The sequence below is a fragment of the Pleurodeles waltl genome, chromosome 7, assembly GCF_031143425.1.
Source record: "Pleurodeles waltl isolate 20211129_DDA chromosome 7, aPleWal1.hap1.20221129, whole genome shotgun sequence".
NCBI lineage: Eukaryota > Metazoa > Chordata > Amphibia > Caudata > Salamandridae > Pleurodeles > Pleurodeles waltl.
In genome coordinates, this window is record NC_090446.1 from 1,214,390,484 (window position 1) to 1,214,400,077 (window position 9,594).

Here is a 9,594-nt window from a genome sequence, read left to right on the forward strand (position 1 = left end):
TAAATTGTCCAAGTCTTTGCTTGGAACTGTTAATATTGAAGATAAATGTATGTATCCAATCTGGTAAATCCTGATCCTGTGGTTGTGTACAGGGGTTCCTGGTTGTTTGAATGCATCGCAGTGGGGAGGCACTGAGAATGGCCAATATGATAAATGTATAATTCACAAACTGGACATACTGTAATTCATTTGTTCACCACAACACGAAAACTGTCAGTCTACCATTATAGTTGTTTTCCGGGTTACGACAGCCAACACCTGCTCAGGTACTGACTCACTCCAGGAAGATGGGGCACCTGAGGAAGACATGACGAAGCTATAAAAAACGAACAAGCTTTACTTTCAGAACACAAGCCATTTAATACATTTGTCACCTTATGCATCGCAAGTCCCAATTAACGTTTTAGGAGCCAGTCTTACCAACGTGACCTAATTGGGAAGCTGAAAGGATTGCTACTATTAAAACAAAGAGCAGAGTCAGAAAATGAAGAAATCAAATCGTGCTTTTCGAATCCGAGACAATTAAAAGAGCTGGTCAGAACTTGGAGACAATGGTTCTGGGAGCCACAGTGTAACAACAAAAGCTAACAATATGTGAAATGATGTAATGGTAATTGAAATAACCAATCACTCAAAATAATTTTACAAGTTCTTGTCAAACCTTCTCGGCCTCCGATTCCTGAACACCCCGCATGCCTCCTTGCAGCAATTGAGGGGCTACTACAGTTTGTTTTAGAAATATCAAAGATTCACAACGCATTAACTGTCAGTCCTTAATCACCATCAGCTTGATCTTACCCAAAGATCAAATAGTGACAAAAAAATAAATGATTACTTGGCTAAAGTAACTTCAGTTCACATGAGAATGAGAAATTATGGCTGTTGGTTGAATATATATTACTTAATCTGTTGTAGTTCAGATTGCACAAAAAAGAAACACAAATGTCACTCTTGGGACTATACCCAGAGAATGTAATGGTAGCGCTGCATGCCATACATATTCATGATTAAAAGGTGGGTCGATAATTTCTCTCAAATTAGAATTGTGCTTACTTGCACTTTATCAGCTTGCTGTGACCATGGGTGCTGCCTACTACTGTCATGCCACTGACAAGACATAAATAACAGTAGCATATGTAATATTCCGAATCTATTCTTTTTTAGGTTTACAACGAAGACCAAGCAACATACTGCAATCAACATTGCCAGAGATTTAATGTTAAACTGACAGTTCTATGGATTATAAACTGTTTTAAAAAAAGCAAACAAATAGTAACTTGTGCTTGCCTTACATATCTATCATTCGGTCTCTTGAGACTGACACAGCCTGTTTATGACAACTCTTCATTAGTATTTTGATTATTTTAAGTATCAAACCAGACGGAGACAAATAACTGCTCATAGTTGCTGGAAGTTACCAAGAATGGTTTGGTAGAATCATGCATGAATACTAATTTTGCTGATATCAGGTAAATGTGCATGTACACTTCCATTGCAATATGATTTAGTCTGTACAATTGTCAAATCTTTGTAATACATAATTATTTTATGATGTAAATATTTCCAGTTATATTGTGCTCGTCAGAGCTTCCTCTAAAGAATTAATGTTGTTAGGATTGAGTATATTCCAAATGAGTTTTACCAACAGCATACATTTGAGCATTTAGATCTTTAGTATAGTCCTTCCCCCATCAAAATCTGACAATATGGGTGAAATAGGATGATAATGAAATATCTAAGTAAAGAATCAATCATCTGTGCTAAGATATTTATAGAACAGGTTTAGGGTTCTAGTAAAAGCTGCTTTTGGACGTTGGGTGACCTACCAGCACAGTATTAGGTGAGTAGAAAGCATAAGCAGTCACTAAAAAATACATAGGAGACCTTTTTCATGTATGCTAGTATCCAGTAGAAAATTAATATAAAAATAGTCATGATCTTTTTTATGAGTATTTCAGTGTTTCTTCAGAATCCTCTAGGGTGGTTGTCTAAAACATCACTTGATCAGTTGCTAATTTGTCAGAATTGAAGCAAAATGCTATTTCTGTGAAAACCACAGGTTATCACTGACGTTGTAAGAGATGGAATGTCATTCTGCATTGTCATCTTTAACTAGTGCAAACCCCTCTTAGGGGTTGTACATCTTCCAGACCTTGAAATTTCAGCCACCCCAATGGTCCTTCAGAAATTGCAGAAACAAATAGAGAACTTCATCTGGGAGTAGAAAAAAACCCCACCTGACAAAGAACATTTTTACCTCCTTCAGGAGATGGGAGGTCTGTGGGTCCTGGATGTTTCAGATTACTAACTGGCAACCCAACTTAGATTCCTAGTGGAGTGAAATAGGGATGTCACTGAGAAGCATTGGTGCTTTATGGACGAGTTTATAGTGGTCATTCATATTTGGACGGTGCCTTGGCTCAACAAAAACCATAGACCGTGGAGAACGTATATATATCATAGGTTACATAGGCTACTATATAGGTTTAGGATAGGGTGGCATGCACAAGGGGTCACACCTCTTTCCCGTTCCTGCTGACACCCATTAACGATATTCCTGAATTCAACCCTGCAGCATTGGGAAATGCATACATATCTTGGCAGAATGCAAATTACAAGAGGGTTTTGGATTATTATGACGAGAAAGGGGTACCTAGTTTTGAACAATTGAAAACCCATTAGAGAGTCCCAGATTTAGAGTGCTTTAGATACTGACATATACGACATTGAGTCACACAGTCCTCCATTATCCCTTGAGCGAGTAGACCCCTCACTCCTTTTGAAAAATTAATTATAACTAAAAAAGATGAGATACATCTCCTGTTTCACATATATAAATTAATCCGGTGCACCCTCCCCCATGGGAGAACTCATGCCCATAACCATGAACTGGAGCTCGAGCATTCTCGGAGGAGGAGGAATGGGCTACCGTATAGTATAGAGTGCAGGTCACTGCAGAGTGTAGTAGGGAAAGAATCCTTGTTAAAACTAATACACTATTGGTACTAAACCCCACTGTGCACACCTGGAACCCAGCAAAATCTGTAGACTGCTAGAGGGTGTGGGCACCCTTGCTTACTTGCTATGATGCTGGCCAAAATGAAAGCGGTACTGGCAAGATGTATTGGTTAATAGCAACACCATGTTTGACACATACATCCTGCAATTCCCTACTCATTTCTTTTTAGGCCTCCCAAACAGACAAACCTTCCCACTCTGATCGCATTGTGAAAGCTATACTGCTCACTCTCTGATCAGCCAGGCACGTCATTTTATCACTGTGGGGTACTAACCATACACCAGAACACAGGGCATAGCTCCACAGACTCTGGGATGAATTGTGTATAGAAAAGCTATCCAGTGACCCTGAACATAAGCTAGATTGCTTTGATAGAATCTGTGGTCCCTGCAAATTGTTTAATCGTTTATGCCCACTGTACCTGTAAGTCTTACAGCTAAAACCTACTCATGCCTAAACCGCACTCTAGAACTTGTCTGAACATGATGCAGAGGTCGTTTCGATCTAGCTATGTCTGTGGAAGGTGGTCAGATGTGTCTCACTAATGGAAGTGGAGGGAGGACAGTGGCTTATTATATCTTATGGTGTTTGGGAGAACTTGTGGGAAGTTTATTGGCTAATCTTTCTTTTTTCGTTATGTCCATTTCCTCACCTATCTTCAGGTTGTAGGTGAGCATATGTGTACTCTGTTCAAAACCGATAATAAAAAAATCAATAAGAAGTGCTGGATCACAAAACAATGCTACAATTACTGCTGTACTCTTTTTTGCAGAGTAAATGACAATTTCATATTTTTACAAAATTGTACACTGAATTGCTATTAACCAGTAGACTGGGGTAGCATCCTAACAGGAAGCACTGCCATTTTTATCACTCAAGGCAGGCTAGGTCCAAGGCATGCTTTATTTTAGCATGTTTCCTGCCAAGATTATCACCGCTGCCAGTGACAATAACATATGAAAGCAAAATGTGCGCTAAAACGGGTTAAACAAGGTCCGGTGTTAGCATCTGTTAAATCTCGTTATCTTGTGCATTTTATTACTTTTCTTTTGGTCATTAAAAAATACATGGCCATTAGAGTACTCCCTAAATCGATTAATGATATTGCGAGCACTTTTTTCATCCTTCACGAGAATCAAACGCTTCACCAAGGCTGACAAACCTTTTGACCCAGAAAGAGTGTGGTGAATCATACGCAAATTTACATTAACACCACCCAAACAATTTAGACACCATAACCAATGTGGCCACGGAAGGAAAACTCCAATCAATGAAAAGTTTCAGAGCTTTATTTTATAACCACAAAGCTAATGTCATGAAGTCTATGTGCAAAGATATATCAACACCATTGGCTGTCCAAAGCAGCAAAACAAATATAATCAAATTAGAATTTAAACAATTAAGCATTCAAGAAGAATAATACATATCGTTATGGAAATTATTTAGAACATAGAAACAAATCTCAGGTCAGATTGTATCAACATTAGGCAAATTCAGTTAAGCAGAGTATGCAAAGTTTGGGTTGGACATAGGTCGTCCCTACAGCTAAGCAAATTAGGAAAACCATGTGTGGGGTCAAACACATGCGGGCAAAATACAAAAGAAGACAAAAATAATTTGGGAAAATAAAATAGGTGAGAGTAAAATGTCAGGTTGCAACAGCCCGGTATTTTCTGAGGTTCGGTCTGGGATTATCGTCTCTCTCTTTGTGAATCCAAACAGTTCAGTAACAATTTATTTTCACTTGTAACACTCCAGTTTCTTCCCAGGGTGTACAATGGACTTGTCTCAGTCGCTTGTGAATCTATATGTCAGTTTAAACAAATTATTTCACGTTATGTCCATAGGCCTGGATGTTCCTTTTTCAAGATCATTAAGTAAAAAGTCCTGTACATTCGAACAAAGAACATATTGCTACTAATGAGAACAGAACCTAGAGAAAAATTTCAAATTAGAAAGAACTATGATTCATCACTTTATATGACTGCAAATACGAGCCCTGCAGGCCTAGTTATGGTAACACAAGGAATATAAAACGCACTAATACACTTGTTAATAAAACACACATAATATGCAAGATTGTAAATTCAGTATTAATACTCTACAATCAGAATAAGTAAAACATTACATTATAAATTGTAAAACTTTGTTAATGCATCACACTAGGTATAACAGAGAACTGTATTTAATTTTATGCACACATCTATTTAAACTAATAAATCACATTAAACATTAGAAAACCAAATTTGCTTTCATACTAGCAGTTAGTCTAGAGTCTAAAATATACTTTGGCGTAATTTAAATCTTATTAGCACATTGTTAAATCCGGTAGGCACAATTGTGACCACCACAAATGAAAACATGAGCACTTTTAAAATACGTGTCAGTGCAGCTTTTCTACATTGTAGAAGCCAGGACCCCAAATTTGGACCATTGGTATCTCTTTGGTGGATGGGTTCTAATATGATTTTTTGCAAGGTATGGATGCCTAGAGATGGAAAACATGTGATAGCAAGACATCACTCTTGCCTTTTGTCTGATATTATTTGATTAGCAATCATAGCCCAAAAATATTTTTGATAAATAGCATACAAGTTCATCATAATATGTGATAAAATAAATCTAATTCCACCAGATTGGTTAAATTCAATATAATTTAAAAATAATTGATTATTAATTGTAACAACATAGTCCTTAAAATAATAACAATAACACTTCATTGTATTCCTCATATATTGGTAAAGATTATATGCATAATTTTCACTGTACACCTATTTCATGGACCTTCATTATGTTGGATACTAGGGGCTTCATCACGAGCCTGGCGGTCACTTGAGCACCAGACTCGCGGATGGCGGTCGGACCACTGCCAATGCGGTGTTCCGAGCGCCTCATTTTCATCATGGTGGTATAGTCTACAGCAGTGGTCTTCAAACTTTTTAATGCCACACCCCACCAGTTGAAAAATTAAAATCACAGGGCCCTCCTTCAGAATTTTTCACAATTATTTTATAAGGATGGCAATGTTTAAATATGTCTAGACCTATTTAGACATTGAATTTAAGTATGGTTACCTTTTTAAAAATGCAATAACATGCTTCTACTGAAAACAGTGGCCTGTTATCTGTATAATTCTTCTTTTAGCAAGAGTCTGGCACCCCCCTGGGATCACTTGAGGCCCCCCTAGGGGCGCCCGCCCCCCAGTTTGAAGACCTCTGGTCTACAGGTAGATATCTAGCATAGTTCATCCTGTCATACGCAAAACACCATGGAATCATAGAGCATATGATGGTAAGCTGTAAAAGCCAATTTCGTACTTGAGCAGCACGGAGCAGAGCCAGCAAGACATATTGAACATTATCCACATATGACATGTCATATGACATGTCTCGGTTGTCATGACGAAGATGTTCCAGGAATACATCCCAAAGCTGTTTTACTTTGACAAAGGCAACACATTTTGGTTGTCTAATCTCTGTTAGCATAGGTTGTTTGCAAAGTCATTAACATCCTCAGTGAAGGAGTAGACTACCTGAATGTTCTCTTCATAATTCTCCACCCAGGGGATACCAAGCCAGTCTCAACATAGCTGCATACATGCTTGCAGTTGCTTTTACATCAAGAGCTTGATCCATGACCACTAAAATTTTTGCCAAATGCAGTGATTCCCTTATCAGCTCTGACTGATTCAGATTTTCAGAAATAGTTGTCTACTCAGTTGCAGGGGCATTAATGGTGGGCAAGTAGCCCAAAAATGTTTTACAGTCCACGCTCAGTCTAAAGCTTCCCTCTCAATCGTATAGTATCTCGTCTCAGCATTAGACAGGGCTGTGGGCAAAAAAGTTACAGTGCAGTAGATGCATTCTGTGAGAGTTTTGAGAAAGATTAGACCCACCACAGTGCCACGCAGTGCACTTTTTTCTTCACTCTAAGGAAAAAGTGCTGGAGCCTGAATTACCTTGTCTTTAAGTGAGACAAATCATCTGTTATTTTCTGATCCTATTCAAACAAAAGTGTTCTTTTCTTGAGAGAGCTCATTGATGCAGTATGCAAAGCCAAAGAAAAGAAGATAGCTGTACTTTAATAGAAGGCATAGGAACATTCTTTATAGCCTTCTGTAATGACTGGGTGGGCGTAATATTACCTTCTGGAATCATATAACCTGGATAATCTGTTTCTCTGCAAAGAAATTTGCACTTTTCCATTTATCTCTAAAGGCACTCAAACCTTTACTCAAAACCTGGTTATAACTCTCCAGCAGTTTTGCAAATAAAATATTGTCCTGTAAAGTAGTGTCCCTTCTCTATCCCCAACAGATTATTATGCATTAGTCTCTGGAAAACAGAGGGAGCAGACTCCAAGCTAAATGGCTTACATCTATAGCAGAAAGCCTGATCTTGTGTCTGGAAAGTGGATAAGTCTTTTGCAGTTCACTGTGAGCAGAATCTGGTGACACACTGAATGATGATCAAACCTAGAAAAGTGTTTTGCTTGTCCCATTGACGGAAATACTTTTTTACTTTTTGGGAAGGGATGATAATCTTCCACGATTTATTCATTCAGTATCCTAATATCGACACAGTCTTAAGCTTCCTGACTTCTCTCTTACAAGACAAATAGGGGACACCTTCTTAGGTTATTCAACAGAGTCAATTAGCCCTGCCTTGCACATATCTTAAAGTATCAAAATAAGAACTTGTTTCACACTTAACAGAGTATTTCCGGGTTTGTGTTTAACTGGTACAGCACTGTTCCCTACATTATTTTCATGAGAAAAGCCGTCCAACTCCTTTCTAAAAATGTATTTGTTGATTAAATGTAGGATGATCAGAACTCACAAAATCTGTAAGCTACTTTTTTTATTAGGACCCCCTCAATATCACTGACAAGGTTAGAAGGCTGCAAAAACCGTAGGCAGAGTGAAAGACCACACTGCCAGTACAAGATGAAAGTGCACAAGCTTTACTCCTGAAGGAAAACAAAGATGAGTCAAGGGTGGAAGGAAACACATAGGTCAGTGGGGAAAGGTAGATAAAAGAGGGACAACAACAGGAAATATATAATAGAATCATGCAATGTTGGTATATAAATGTGTGATTAGCATACTCTATAATAGATGCTGAGCTTATTGTCTGGCTAAACTGTCGTAAATATTTTCGTTTTTATTATATTTCTTTGCATGCTGTAATATACAAGATGAATAAAAACATATTACAGTTAATATGTTGTGGGTATCATTATTATACCTTGTGTGTAAACATATGGCCTCTCTACTACCTTTAGACTGATTTTTATTTTATTATTGATGTTATATAAAATGTAGCTCAGTATTTGTGTAAGGCCAGTATATTAGCAGTTTATATAATCATGTCAATATTTCTTCTGTTTTTATTATTTTCCACTGTGTCTTTCACAAGAAATCGTTTATTTCACTTTTACTTATACCCCACCCTTCACTCATAACTTCACATTTATGAATACAAAACTGTATGGCAATGGTAGAAGACACACTACATGCTACGAAAGAGAAAGGTATGCTAAGACTATAACTAGGAAGATTGTTATATTCTAGAATTAAGATTAAAGGAAAGTAATTGCAAAAAATATCAATATGTCCTTTTTTAACATTTCCATAAAATAATTTTGGTCTTGCCTCCAAATGACTAACCTCTAATCATTTTTCACAGTTTTCCAAATGCCTAAAGTTTATCTGGGTCACATTTTCCAATATGTAAGGTGGAAAAATGATGGCCATCTGTACAATAGAGTCTAGCCAACCATATCTTTGGAACATGAACAAAAACATTTTAACATTAAATTTATTGTTAATGCTGATTTTCTCATAGTAAAATATTTAATATTTTAATCTCAGTGATGGGCAGCTCATTCTTTTGAATTCTGCTTCACCTAGAGAGGGATGAAGGTGAGGTGAGGCCACTTCCAATACACGTGCCTAACCTTTTGCTCCAAACATACTGACGGTGACAGACAACATACTTAAAAAGTTACCACATTAGTTTGTAACAGACTTTACAATAATAAGATATGGCAAAGAAGTGCAGTCTTTCGACTGGAACCAGTTGACATATACTCGTGTGCCACACGAGAAGTTCCCATTTTACAAAGAGAATATGAAATTTGGAACACGTTTTAGAGTTTTGAAACTGAAGCCAATATCAGAAAACAGGAAGTGGAACACAGAGCTTCTCAACAACAGTTAAGGTACCAGCATTAAGCCGTAACAAGCCTCATGGATCCAGTTTTTGCAGTACAAGTGAAGTTCTGGGACGGTTTGTGTGACCCAAGTCAAGTAAGATATGTGTCAGTTCATCTAAGGATATTTATAATTAAGATGTGCATGGGCTCTGCTACTTCTGAGCGGTTTGGGGTATTAACTTCCATTGGAAAAAAAATCAAATGAGCATTCATTCATGAAGGAACTGAGAAGAGAAACTCTTGTTTCTAACAGTGCACATTGTGTAATAAGTGACTAAAGCGATTGATCAACAACAGAGAAAATTACTACAAGACAACCTTAGAATTGCAAAATATTGTGGAGAATTTTGTGATTTGAA

At 37.4% G+C, this 9,594-nt stretch overlaps 1 protein-coding gene across 1 annotated transcript in view; it reads left to right on the forward strand.

The window, feature by feature from the left end:
• The window catches only part of B3GNTL1 (UDP-GlcNAc:betaGal beta-1,3-N-acetylglucosaminyltransferase like 1), a 1,877,148-nt gene extending 1,868,908 nt beyond the window's left edge, over positions 1 to 8,240 (forward strand). Inside the window, exon 13 of the mRNA XM_069200350.1 lies at positions 1,165 to 8,240. The gene's annotated coding sequence lies outside the window, so the exon portion shown is untranslated. The remainder of the gene's footprint in view (positions 1 to 1,164) is intronic.
• Positions 8,241 to 9,594: the final 1,354 nt, after the last annotated feature.